This window comes from Nannospalax galili, unplaced genomic scaffold, assembly GCF_000622305.1.
Source record: "Nannospalax galili isolate Female #2095 unplaced genomic scaffold, S.galili_v1.0 scaffold813, whole genome shotgun sequence".
Classification (NCBI taxonomy): domain Eukaryota; kingdom Metazoa; phylum Chordata; class Mammalia; order Rodentia; family Spalacidae; genus Nannospalax; species Nannospalax galili.
This window is the reverse complement of record NW_008333507.1, coordinates 410399-424397: the sequence shown is the minus strand read 5'-3', so window position 1 is coordinate 424397 and position 13999 is coordinate 410399. Positions and strand designations below refer to the sequence as shown.

Here is a 13999-nt window from a genome sequence, read left to right as displayed (position 1 = left end):
CACAGGTTATTTCCGCCAGCAGGTTTCAGATCCACCTCCAAGCCTCGGTGGGCACAGAGTGCGGACCCGTAGTTTTTTGTTGGATTTCGTCTTAAACCTAGGCCTAGGCTCCCTTTAATGAAAGATGACTTTAAGTTCCGGGAAGCGCCGACTGGTGGGGGAGGCTGGAGAATTGAAGACCCCAGATGAGTCCTTCCCAGTATGTGAAACACTCTAAAACGCATCCAAGTCCAGGCAAGTTACATCGCTAGAAAAAGAAAGATTTAATTATGAATACCTTTTTTTGTATGGCGGAAACAGATGAGCAGTTCTACTTCCACATCTGCCCAAGCAAGTTGGCTTACCGTTCTGAGCCTCATTTTCTTCTCCGGCGATACGAGGATTGTTAGAATCCAGACCAGACTGCTTCTCTGCCCACCGTACCTGAAGCAGCCTTCTCCCTTCTCCCTAGCCTTACAGCACTGCCACCGCCCCCTCCCCCCAACCGCGAGCCTCCCTGAGAGTGTAACTTTCTAACCGATGCCCTAGGTGCCCGGATTTCTCACTTCCCCAAGTGTCTAGAAGACACATCAAAGGACTACTTGGAGACACCCATCTCCCCGTCTTCCTTGCCACCTGCTTAGGAATCAGAGACAGACTGCTTTCAGGCTCCAGTGAAACCCTATAAGAAAGGACCCCGATTTTTCCAAGTGCATCATCCTCAAAATTCCGCTATACTATCTGTGGCGTTGGAGCCTGAACTCCTGAGTCCCCACCGGGCTGTTGTCTGTCCATGCATGGCGTTAATAACTCTTCTAATAAGCTTCTTGCCCCAACAGTGTACCTCAGTGTTTCCCTTGAAAGTCATACCCGTTACCTTTCAGGGATAATGTATCCCAGCAAGGAGGGAGACTTTTTATTTTTATTGTTTGAACCATAGGGGTGTTTATCTGCTAGTTTTAATAAAGTTCGAGGTGCATTTGTGTGGTACTGAGTAGAATCTAAAAAATGTTCCTTTCTGATCTATAGAAAGTGGAAAGTTCTGTAGTGATCCAAAACCTTGGTAGCTCCATAATGTCCAGTCTCTTAGAACAAAATAGATTTACAGCTCTGTACTCTGTCATCTCAGACATGTTATTTCCTACTTTGGGCCCGATATGGATATGATTTTTCTCAGTGTTGTCCTTATATCTGAGCAGTTAGGGCTTTCTGCTTCCAGAACATCTCTTGAGAGGGTTCCACTGATATTTTTACCCATAGGACAGGAAATTCGGTGTACTAAATGGTCTTGCCAACCCAAGCCTACATTCTCTTCTGAACCAGTCTTTGAAAGTTCAGGCCCAAATAACCCTAGCACATTTCCATAAAATGTAGAGTATTCTGTCAGGCATGGTAGCCCATGCCCTTAAGCCAGCACTCAGTAAGCAAAGGCAGGCAGATTTCTGGTCTACCTAGCAAGTTACAGCCGAATCAAGTCTACAAAGTCTAAGAAAAGTAAGTGGAGTCAGTCATACCATAGTTCGGTCTTGGTTTGAGATTGGGTCAAAATTAAAGTTTGAAGGTATTGAAAGATGCTTCTATTCTGTTACTCCAGAAAGAAGCAGTAAGTTTTGCCAAACAGTATGTAAATAGAGGATACAGATGTCAGATAAGGCTAACATGTCCCCTTATTTCAGCAATGTAGGCCTGGAGTTCAGCTTTGTTATTCAGTGCTATTGTTCAGTCTTTCAGAACTACTGGAGGCAGATTACCTGGAGGTAAAGAAGGGTGGAGGAAACAGATACCTTGAAATTGGATGGGAGTAGGGAAAAGAAAGCTTTCCTTTTGGTGATCTCTTCTTTTCTCTAATGATGACTGCCTCTCTTCATCCACCTGATTTGGTAGATTTATGATTTGCTTTATTGCTCAATTTGCCTGCTCATTTACATTTTTTTCTAGTGTTGGGGATCAAACTCAAGGGCTAATGCAGGGTAGGCAAGTGTTCTACCTCTAATCTACATCCATCTCCTTTATTTTAATTTTTTGGTTCTATACCTTGACCTAAATTGTTACAATACTGTATCAGTTTGTAAATACTTTTGAAATGAATTAGTAGCTAAATGAATGAAACCATTCCTATTACTTTTCTGTTTCTAGGCTTTTTCTCTAATCCATGTACATGCCACCTCTAGGAAAAGAATCATCCGGAAAACCCCTCCAGTGTTTCTTTTATTTTGTCATTTTTTGAAAAAGTAACTTTGGGGCTAGAGAGATGACTCAGTAGTTAAAATTACTGACTGCTCTTGCAGAGGACCTGGGTTTGACTCTGAGTACCCACATGGCATCTAACAATTGTCCATAACTTGTGTGTTACTGTACTTTGCTTGTGATTGTGTCCCCATAACCCTCCCTATACATTGTTAAATCCAGATTCTTCAGATGAGAGAAAATGTGATAATTGTCTTTCTTTTATTCTCCCTCATTACCCTCTTTTGTTCCCTCCAGTTCTCCCTCTCTTTAGACCCCTTCCTCTCCCACATAGACCCCTCTCTACTTTCTCATTTTGTCTGTTCTTACTCAGAAATCTTCAGACTTTCTTTTTTACCTCCAGGACATTGCCCAGACCTGTTAAAATACAGGTCCAATATAATAAAATACTATTTATTTACTTATTTATTGTTATTTTAATTTTCTGAGATCTATGCAAACTTGGCTAGACTGGTATTCCCTATGTAACCCAAGATGGCTTTGAATTTATGAAAATTCTCCTGCCTTAGTCTCATAGATGCTGAGATTATCTGTGTGTGCTACTAAACATAGCTAACAATTTTTATTAATGTTTTCTTTTAAAATAAACTTTTGTTTACTGCCTTTACCTGCCTAAGGGGACTGATGACCTACTAGAATAGGCTATAACATCTTGGCTTTAACATCTCAGGGGCATTTGGTGCCCGTAATTCCTCTCTCCTCAGATCACTTATGCTTGAAGCCCAAGGTACTTTTGTTTCATCTCCTTTTCTCTGATCTGCCCTTTACCAAGAAATACTTTTCACAGTTAGTGTGGTAAAATAATAGGAAAAATACAAGACTACAGCACTTTTAAAAATAAGCTAACTGAGCTGGGCATTGTGGCACATGCCTTTAATCCCAGCACTTGGGAGGCCAGCCTCATCTACATAGTGTGCTCCAGGCCAACTGGGGCTGCAGGGAGACCCTGTCTCAAAAAGCTGCCCCCCCCCGCAAAAAAAAGAAAAAAGAAAAAAAAAAAAGCTAACTGATTGATGGAACAGAAATAGGAAAATGAGAAATGACTAAAATGTAGTTAGAATTTAGTATAAGATAAAGGGAACATTTCAGGTTGGTGCTGTACATTTAACAAATGATCTTGGAACAGCTAGTTAGTTGTTTGGGGGAGTGGGGGTGATCTCATTTCTCATCTTACATCCAAATGTATTCTATATTAATGAAAGATTTTAAATTGAAAATGTCAGTCATTAAAAGCTCTTAGGAAAGGAATGGCTCAGTAGTTAGGAGCACTGGCTACTTTTACAGAAGACCCAAGTTCAATTCTCAGCACTAACAGGGCAGCTAACAACCACCTGTAACTCCAGTTCCGGGGAACCTGATGCCCTTTTCGGCTCTCCATGGGCATTGCACGCACATACATGCAGGTAAAACACTCAGACACATTAAAAACAAAACAACAATAACAAAACTGCTCTTTCACAGGACCCGGGTTCAGTTCCCATCACGTACATGGCAGCTAACAATTGTTCTTAAGTTCCAGGGGCTCTGACACCTTCTGCCCTTTGAGGGCATTGCATGACACAGGCACACTTACACACATGCAAGCAATAAACTCATACACATAAAATAAAACTCAGACACATTAAAAACAAAACAACAATAACAAAACTGCTCTTTCACAGGACCCGGGTTCAGTTCCCATCACGTACATGGCAGCTAACAATTGTTCTTAAGTTCCAGGGGCTCTGACACCTTCTGCCCTTTGAGGGCATTGCATGACACAGGCACACTTACACACATGCAAGCAATAAACTCATACACATAAAATAAAAATAAATGCTTAAAATATAAATTCCCAGGACATTCTAAAAAAAAAAACTCTAGGGGAAAAAATGGAAAGGTTAAAAAAAAATCACTGGAAGTCCTTTCTAAGTTTGACACCCTCCCCTGAAACCTAGACGCTACACATTGGTCCATCTGATTGTACAGAACTAGAGACAGAGGCTGACCATGGTGGCTCATGCCTTTAACCTCAGCACTCTAGAGGTAGAGGCAGGTAGATCTCTGTGAGTTCAAGGCCAGCCTGGTTAACATACCAAGTTCCAGGCCAACCAGGGTTACATAGTGAGACCCTCTCTTCAAAAGCAAAACAAAAAGGTGAAAGATTGGGAGTCTTTTGTATTGTCGTCATCGTTGTTGTTGTCTTTTTTGAGAGACAGGATCTCCGTATAGCCCCAGCTGCCTTGAAATTTGCTATGTAGACCAGGCAGCCCCAAACTCACAGAGATTACCTACCTCTGCCTCCGAAGTGCTGGGATTAAAGGCCATGGGAATATAAACAAAAAGAACACTATTGAAAATAATTTGGTAATAGTTTTTTAAATGCACATACCGTTTGAATCTTCTACTCCACTTCCTCTCATCTGTCTAAGATGACTGATTTTACAAGGCATAAATACTATAGCACATTCTAAATTTGTAAAATATAGAAACACAAAAATGATTCACTAGAGGACAAATTGGTGAACATAGTATGTAGGTATACAATGGAATACTATGCAGGTCTAAGAAGAATAAGTTAGGTTTCTACATACTGATTTACGCAGATGTGTGAGATTCATTCTTTTAACAAATGTTTGTTGAGCACCAACTATGTTGACAATACCAGGTATACTGACTAGCTTCTAGGACACTGTGGGGAACAAAAAAAGTTCCTGGACTTACTTATGGATCTGACAGGGGTTAAGTGTCCATAATCTATAAAGGACTCAAAAATTTAACACACAAGCACACACATACAAAAGCTAAAACCCTAAGCTACAAGAAAACAAAAATTAAAGAGCAGCTGGGTGTGATAGAGCACACCTTTAATCCCAGCACTTGGTAGGCAGAGGCAGGCCAGATCTCTGTGAGAGGCCAGCCTGGTCTACATAGTGAGTTCCAGACCAGCTGGAGCTACAGGGAAACTATGTCTCAAAAAAAAAAACAAAACCAGAAAAAAAAAATTAAAAAGCCAAACCAAAGCCTTACCTTCCTGTGGCTGGGCCCTGCTTAGTCAACATTGCAGTGTCCTAATGATTCAGCCTGATAGATCCCTTTCATCACATCATGGTGGCTACTGGCAACAGGCTGGACTCAGCTATATCTGATTCTCCCAGAGCTGTACAAAAGCAGGTAGGAGTGCCTGAAGACAAAAGCAAATGCTAAAAACCTTCCCACAGCAGCATAAGAATTGTGAAAGTGAAAAAGGAATAACTAACCCTGACTGAAGCTTGAAGTGCTGCATCTTCAAGGTAAAGATATGTGGGCGTCTGTTACGATAGACTGAAAATAACCTCAGTTCATGGGGGAAAAATACCTGTTTTATCTATAAATTGATATCAGCAAATCACACATATGGTTCACTCAAAAACAAACAAATAACAAACCCCCAAGCAATAAGTGGTCAAGGAGCTGGAGGGATGACTCAATGGTTAAGAGCACTGGCTGCTCTTGAGGAATACCCACGTTTGATTCCCAGCATCCACATGGTGGTTAACAACCAAAAGCAACTCCAGTTCCAGGCAAATCCAATGACTTTTTCTGACCTTTGCAGGCATTGCATGACACTGGTGCACTTACACACATGTAGATTACACTCATACACACAAAATAAATAAATAAAAAATATTTAAAAAATAAAAAGTCAAATGAATGTACAGTTCTTGAAAGAAGTACAGATGTATCCCCCACCCATATATCCAACACCCTTAGTGGCCAGGGAAACAGAAATCAAAACTATATTGAGATTCCATCTCATACCAACCATATGGCTATTATTAAGAAAAACGAGAGAAGCCAATGTGGTGAGGCATGCCTTTAGTTCTAGCACTCTTTAATTCCAGCACTTGGGAGGCAGAGGCAGGAGGATCTCTGTGAGTTCGAGCCCAGCCTGGTCTACATAGCAAGTTCCAGGTCAGCTGGGGCTACAGGGACACCATGTCTCAAACCAAACCAAACCAAACCAAACCAAACCAAACCAAACTAAACCAAACCCAAACAAACCACACCAAGCCAAACCGAAACAAACCAAACAAAAAACAAAAATGAGAAGGACTGGAGAGATGGCTCAGTGGTTAAGAGCACTTGCTACTCTTCCAGAGGACTTGGGTTCAGTTCCCAGCATCCACATGGCAGCTGACAATTATTCATGACTCCAGTTTTAGGGAATTTGATGCCCTTTTCTGGCTTCTGTGAACATTACACAGTATGAATGCACTTACATACATGCAGGCGAACACACTCATAAAAAATAAATATAAGATGTGAAAGTAGAAAGGGATCAGCAGGAGTGAGAGAGTTAGAGGAAACCAGAGAGGGTTAGGGACAGATTAGGGTGAACAAGTAGGCTTCATGTTGTATGAAAACGTTGTAATGAAATATGTTATTTTGGTGTAATCAATATACATTAATAATAACAAAAAACTTCCTGGGCTCACAAAATTACTTCTTAGAGGGAAAGATGAATAATAAACTAAGAATTACAGGGGCTGGGGATGTAACTAAGTGATAGAGCACTTGTTTAGCTTACATGGGGCCCTAGGGTTGATCTTTAGCACTGAAAAAATGTATATATATATATATAGGCCTGGCCTGGTGGCACAGACCTGCAATCTGAATATCTGAATCTGAAGCAGGATGATTAAAAACTTTGAGTGCTTGAGCCCAATCTGGGCTACAGAGGAAGTTCAAGGCTAGCCTGGGCAACAGAGATAGCCTTACCTCTGCCTCCAAGTGCTGGGACTAAAGGCATGTGCCACCATGCCTGGCCTGACATGAGTTTTGTGACACTATTTCATGGTCACATATGTGAGGCAACATATCGATTTCATTTTCCCACTTTGAAATACCCTCTTTTTGCTGAAGAGATTGCTCAGCAGTTAAGAGCACTGGCTGCTCTTGTAGAAGACCCGGGTTTGAATCCCCGCACCTACATGGCAACTAACAACTGTCTGTAAGTGCAGTTCCAGGGGATCCCACACCCTCTTCTGGTTTCCTCAGGTACTGCACAACGCAGGTGCATTTACATGCATGCAGGCATAAATACATAAAAAAATTAATCTAGGGGCTGGAGAGATGGTTCAGTGGTTTAGATTATAAAAATCTAAAAAAAGAAATACCCTCTTTTAGACCTCATTAACACTTTTTAAGATTATTTTTACTTTTGTGTATTTGTGTGTGTGTGTGTGTGTGTGTGTGTGTGTGTGTGTGTACATGAGTGTACGTACTCAGAAGCCAGAAAGAAAGGTCAGATTCTGTGGAGCTTTGTGTGTGTGTGTGTGTGTGTGTGTGTGTGTGTGTGTGTACATGAGTGTACGTCCTCAGAAGCCAGAAAAGGTGGTCAGATTCCCTGGAGCTGGAGTTACAGGTAGTTGTGAGCCACCCAACATGAGTGCTGGGAACCTAACTTGAGTCCTCTCAAAGAGCATTATGCCCTCAATCACTAAGCCACCTCTCCAGATCCATAAAAAATGTATACTTTTATTGTGTTTATTTGTTTGTGTGTTAATGGAGGGGCAGTGGCCAGATGACAACATGCAGGAGTAATTTCTCTCCTTCTAACATGTGGGAGCCAGGGACCAAATTCAGATGATATGCTTGGCAGCAAGCATCTTTACCCACTGAATCATCTTGCAGGTGCCTAGCATTTCCTTTTGATACTGGACACATGAAAGCATTGTCCCTGTGATTATAGAAATAGAAACAAAGTATGAACTTCCAGGCAGAAGTTCTAACTGGAAAGAAAAGAGGTTGAGAAACAGGGTCAGCCTGGCTTTCAAGAAATTGAGGTTTCCTGCCAACCTAGAAAAGTGCAAGCATTTTATTGAGTTCTTGCAGGAGTCTGGGTTTTATTAGTCATGAAGATAGCATGCCTTCTGAAATTTCTTACTTAGGGTTTGAGGAAATTTTCCCATTTAAGATACAGATTAGTGGCCAGTTTGTCCCCAGAGACATCCAGCATTTCTCTGTATGTGATGACTTCTTGTTCTGTGGTAAGACAAGGGAATAAAGGACAGACACAGGAGGAGAGGAGCTAGTGGGAAACAGGCTCTAAGCAGTCAAGGTATGAGAACCTGTTGTCTCTTGTCCCATGTGTGACCTATTGCCATTTTACTTCTGCTGCAATAGACTGGTTTCTCTCTAGACTGGCAGCTCAGTAAGCACCTTGGAATCTCTCTCTCTCTCTCTCTCTCTCTCTCTGTCTTTCTCTCTTTCTCTTTTTCTCTCTCTAATTATGACACTGACTGAAGCAAAACAACAGAAGTTGCTATTTCACCCAAAAGGGGTGTTTTCACTCTGCCCCTTCTTGACCACTCAATGAGTTACTACCAGAAGGACCATTGAGTGCTTTGAAAAGGGGGAGTGGAATGTCTCTTTTTACCTCTTTCCTGTGCATACTCCACCATTATGGGATTTCACATGTTTTTTCTCAGTCTAATCCTCTCTTTGATAGAACAATTCCCCAGAAACTTCCTGAGAAAGAGTTAATAGAACATAAACTTTTCTGGGAGTTTTGCAAATGTCCATTTAGGGCTACTGAGATGCCTAGGTGGGTAAAGGTGTTTGCCCCTATGCTGGAGTTCAGTCCCTGGGACCTACATGGTGAAGGAGAGAACCAAATCCCTCAGACTGCCCTCTGACCTCCACATGTACATTGTGATATGTGCCCTCTCCTCAAATAAATACATAAGTGTAATGAAAATGTCCACCTACATTTGATTAATAGTTTGACTGGGTCTAAAAATCTACCTGTGAGCTGGTTGTATTTTCTTGGCTACTCCTGAGGATGAGACAGGAGAGCTAATTTCACGGAACACTTGATTTAGAATGCGCTCCAGGCTTGCCTGTACAACTTACTGAGCAAATAAGAGGGAACTGGTTGTGTTTGCCCTGTATGTCCTAAGGCCCAGGTTCCATCCCTAATTTATTTACTTTCACAAATTTAGAAGTCATTGTCTTCCTGTCCTCTAGCTTTCAGTGTTGCTGTGTTAAAAAAGATGCCATTCTGAGTCCATGCTTTGTACATTACCTTTGTATTTCCCTTTCTTTTTACAAAGACTGTTCACTTCTGATATTTCATTATGAGCTACCTTGATGTGGGGCACTTGATGGGACCTTTTCTATCTGTAGATCTGAGGTCTTCAGTTCTGGTAAATATGTCATTATCTCTTTTCTGTCATTTTCTTTTTCTTTGCCTGGAAGTCTCAGTAGTTTGATGGCATACCTCCTACCATATGTCTTTTGTTCATCTCTGATTTTTCATTCTTCACCTATATTTTCTAAGTGATTTCTACAACTTCATTTTATAACTTCCAAAATAATTCTGCTGGGGTGGAGAGATGGCTCAGAGGTTAGGAGCACTTTCTGCTCTTGCAGAGGACCTGAGTTTAGTTCCCAGCATTCACATGGCAGCTAACAAGGGCCTGTAACTCGAGTTTCAGAGGATCCAAAGCCCCCTTCTGACCTCTGTGGGGCATTGCATGCATGTGGTACACTTACACTAAAAATAAATAAATCTTTAAAAGTTAAAAAAAATAATTCTGCTTTCAAACTATTTAAAAATTACCCACTCTTCTTCTCTTACCTCCCTGAAGATTTTATTGTGATTTTTAAAAACTTCCAAGTTCCTGTATTGTATTTTCTGCATGTATTGTTTCTTCTTATGTTTTCTCTGTCCCCCCACACCTCACCCACCCTCCCCTTTTTGGGTCTTTCTTGAGACAGGGTCTCTCTGGAGACCCAGCTCACCTGGAACTCACTATGTAGACCAGGTGGGCCTTGATCTCACAGAGATTAGCCTCTGACTTCCACCGGCTGTGATTAAAGGTGTCCACACCCGGCTGACCCCTTACTTGTATTTAATCTTTTTAAATTATAGAAATATTTTCACAAATAACTAGTTTTCCTTGGTGTTGCTCATACTTAAAATTGGAAATAAAAACTGATTGTGGGTTCTCTGTGGCCTAGAGATTTGGGGGGGGGGTCACACTGAGTCCTGGCCATTTCTTTGGAATACTTCAAATACTGCATTTATCGTTACTTACGGTTCCATCCAAGGATGGAACACCCCCAGCCTTTGCCAAAAAGCAACAGACCATCTGGTTTTGCAAATCTCTGGGAGCAAGGGATTTGGGGATTTTGACTCTGAGCTGACATTTCCGTCTCACTTTTCACTTCACTTTTAAAATTCTTGATCGTTCCAGTTTCTATCACTACAGCCAGTTTTCATGGCCCGGGTCCCTTCTCTTTCTGTTCTGCACTGCAGCCTGTCTTCCTGGTCTACTCTATATTCTGGCTTTCTAACCTGTTCTCTTTCCTGCCGGCTGTCTAGCCATTAGGGCGCTGGTGAGCAGCATCTTGGAACAGTCCCTTAGTGGCACGTCTGTACCTGTCAGAATCAGCCAAGTGTTGAGGATTCTCAGGCTTTCTGAACAGTGCTGCGTTCAGGGAAGGGCCTAGGGAAGGGGGGTTAAACGCTGAATTCCAGACAGGATTGGGAAGAGAATCTCTATTTTCTTCTAGTAAAGGAAACCCAAAAGATGGTAGTAGTAATTACTTATACCGGGTGAACTTTCATTACAGTTACATCTGTTAGAGGCCCTAGAAGAGTGTCAGAATGGCCGAGTGGTCTAAGGCGCCAGACTCAAGCTTTGCTTCCTCAGTTGGGGATTCTGGTCTCCGAGTGGAGGCGTGGGTTCGAATCCCACTTCTGACACACGTCTTTTTCATTCATTCATTCGTTTATTATTACTTGTTTTTTGTCTTTTTGAGACAGGGTCTCTCTGTAGCCCCAGCTAGCCTGGAACTCACTATGTAGACTAGGCTGACTTTGAAAGTTTCATTTATTTTCAAAAATACTTCTTCGCTCTCTACCCTCTCATTTTCTATCCCAACTGACTCCGGACCTTAGGAGAGGTCTGCCCCATTAATCATGAAGTGCTTTGAGCTGAGTGTTAGGACTTCTGTGCCAAAAGCGCGTTTGCTTTAAGGAGTGGGTCCGAGAGAAAACCGGCTGCGAGAGCAGTTTTCGAGTTGTGTGAGCCAACTGTGCAGAATATGTACTGGCTGCAATGTGACACACTAGTGCAGGAGCTCACAGGTTGTAGTCACAAAACATCACATGACGTTTTTCATTGCTGGAGCCATCAAAAGTCAAATTCTGGAATTAAAAGAAAGTTTGTTCACTGTATGACAAAATAAAAAAGAAAAAGCGAACCATAAAAGGTTCCACCGAGATTTGAACTCGGATCGCTGGATTCAGAGTCCAGAGTGCTAACCATTACACCATGGAACCATTCATAGCAAACAAACGCTTGTAACATCCATCTGTGGACACTGTTTTAAAGAACTGCTACTGTTTATTAAACATATATCTCACGGAAGTTTTCATTTGAAATTATTTTATGTTTTGTTAGTATGGTTCAAATAAACTCATCTTTTCCATGAATGACCCAGTCATATCCTTGGTTAGTTTTTTTTTTTTTTTTTTTTTCCTGTTGGGGTGTTCTTTTCTTTTTCCAATAAATTTTTTGGTTAACATACAAACATTTCCATACATGTATGTTGACAAACATTGTTCTTATCCTTCCCTGGCCTCTCCCATCTCTCCTCTCTTTTGGCTGCTCTCCTTCCTTTCCCCCGAGTCAATTTCCATCCGAGATCACTTTCCGTGCACTCTTTACAACTGCCCTGCACAACTGGAAAGGAAGCACCGCTTTAAGGGGACGTTCTTTTCCCGCTTCCAAATTGATGTAAAAGAGTTTTTATCGGAGCAATTCACGTGAGTAGAAAAATCTCTGTCCTTGGTGGTGCGGCGACAGAAATGGTCAAGCTAGGAGGTGGGAGGGCCCTGTGGTGTGCGCCGCTCCTCGGCTCCGGGTTCCTTTCCTGCATCTCAGGGTCGGGCAGTATCGGATGCAGGATCTATTCATTACCCAGAAGATTGTGCTTTCTTTCCGTTCCGACAAAGAACAAACTGGATGTTTGCAAGTGAGCAAAGAAATACGTAGACTCTCTTCCTCTGGGTTTCACTTCCTCCTTGTACCGCGTCTGTAGATTTGTCTCCAGCAAACTGCATGCCCGGGAGCTTTCCCTCAGCTGCAGTCAGGAGTTGGGGCTTTTAGATTCCCTGTTCCCTCCGCATCAACCGCGCGTGCAGGCGGATCTCCTCCCACTTCCACCGCATAAGGTCTGACTTTGGCGTTTGTTTGACACGGTTCCGGCAGTGTTGCGTGAACGCATAAAGGAGACACAAGCGGACCCGGCAGCGAACAGAGGAGTGCTCAGTAGGTAAATCAGATCTAGACTTCCTGAGGAGTTCCTTTTACCTTCACTTGACGTGCTCAATTCAACGAGTCTAAATCAGGAGTTCCCTTCCTCCTCTCTTCCCTTCTTTTCGGTTCTTTCCTTCCTCCTCCCACTCCCCAGTCCCCCTTTTCTGAGGGGCAGGCACCGTCTCTCTTTTCCTCTCGGTATCCCCAGATCCTAATCGTAATCCTGGAGCTGGAACGAGAGCAAGGAAGGCATCAAGAAAGTCATTTATGCTGGGGCCCCAGAGTGAGAAGGAGTTGTGCAGGCACGGCCAGCCCTCGGCCCTTCAGAAATACAGGCGGCACCGCAGACCCGGAGCTCCAGCTGCTGATGTGTAAGGCGCAGTGGTGTGAAGCGAGTCATTTTGTAGAATCACAGTAGAGCTCAGATCGGCTGTGGGTCCAAAATGAAAGGAGAAGGCTGTGGTGAGACTGAGGACAGCCCGGCACCCCTCAGAGTCACACAGAATGCATTCCTTCAGCGCTTTTGGTAGATCTGTCACTGGTTACGAGTCTCCCTTTAGGAGACTGGTAGTTTCCCATCCAGCTATCTTCTATTGACCAACGTAACAGGGGGACACTGCGGAGTCTGCAGCATACCACATAGTAGGTGCGGAATAATCTTTCTTAAAATGAATGAGTTAAATAAAAGTCCATTACACTGTATTACATGTTGGCGGATGCTTCTGAATGTTGAAAATGTAACGGTTAAGGGAGTAAATATCGCACACGTTGTGCGCTTTTTCACTCTTGGGTGAAGTAACTAGTTGCAAGCTTACCTTGTGCGGGGATTGTTGTGGACTTGGTATGTATGCACACGCGTATTACCTGTGGCCTGGGGAAATACCATCACTGGAAGGGTGAACTAGACAAATTTGTAGGGGATGGGAGGATGGGAAAATAAGGAGTCAGAGAATCTTACTGGCAGCGGGGAGATTGGAACCCACGCTCCCTAAGAGACTGGAGCCTTAATCTAGAACTTTAGACCGCTCGGCCATGCTACCACCTACTGCAAGGCATTGTGTCTGGCCTCCCCGGAGTAACCAGGCTCCCTTCGAATCCTTTCCTGCTGCCTTTGGCACAACACGCCCGTGTACTTAATGCCAGGCTCTCCTTCTGCGTTCTTTAAGGCTCTTTCAGCACGGCCTGGTAAACCCAGTTCCTTCTTGGTTCTATGAGGTTCTGTCACAGAATCTCGTTTAGATGCCAGCGAAACCACAGTTCCATCATCTCAAAAAAGGCAGGAATCTGACAATTTAAAATTGAGCTTCCGGTAATAATGCTAGTAGATATTTCAAAGAAGGAGTTTTAGCAGGCGCCTCCTTAGCGCAGTAGGCAGCGCGTCAGTCTCATAATCTGAAGGTCCTGAGTTCGAACCTCAGAGGGGGCAGCTGTAGTTTTTTGTTTTTGTTTTTGTATAAAATAAGTTGACAAATGTGTTTCTC

General features: G+C 42.8%; 4 non-coding genes and 1 pseudogene across 4 annotated transcripts; 3 read left to right on the top strand and 2 right to left on the bottom strand.

Annotated features, from left to right (window-relative positions):
* The first annotated feature begins 5279 nt into the window (after positions 1–5279).
* LOC108490585 lies at positions 5280–5460 on the top strand (annotated as a pseudogene).
* A 3012-nt stretch (positions 5461–8472) lies between these two features.
* Positions 8473–8605, bottom strand: LOC115069483. Its single transcript, XR_003848747.1, has one exon. It is a non-coding gene; the product is annotated as a small nucleolar RNA SNORA21 (small nucleolar RNA).
* A 2250-nt stretch (positions 8606–10855) lies between these two features.
* Positions 10856–10960, top strand: Trnal-caa. Its single transcript has 2 exons — positions 10856–10893; positions 10915–10960. It is a non-coding gene; the product is annotated as a tRNA-Leu (tRNA).
* Positions 10961–11467: 507 nt separating this feature from the next.
* Positions 11468–11539, bottom strand: Trnaq-cug. Its single transcript has one exon. It is a non-coding gene; the product is annotated as a tRNA-Gln (tRNA).
* Positions 11540–13871: 2332 nt separating this feature from the next.
* Trnam-cau lies at positions 13872–13944 on the top strand. The gene has a single exon. It is a non-coding gene; the product is annotated as a tRNA-Met (tRNA).
* The last annotated feature ends 55 nt before the right edge of the window (positions 13945–13999 follow it).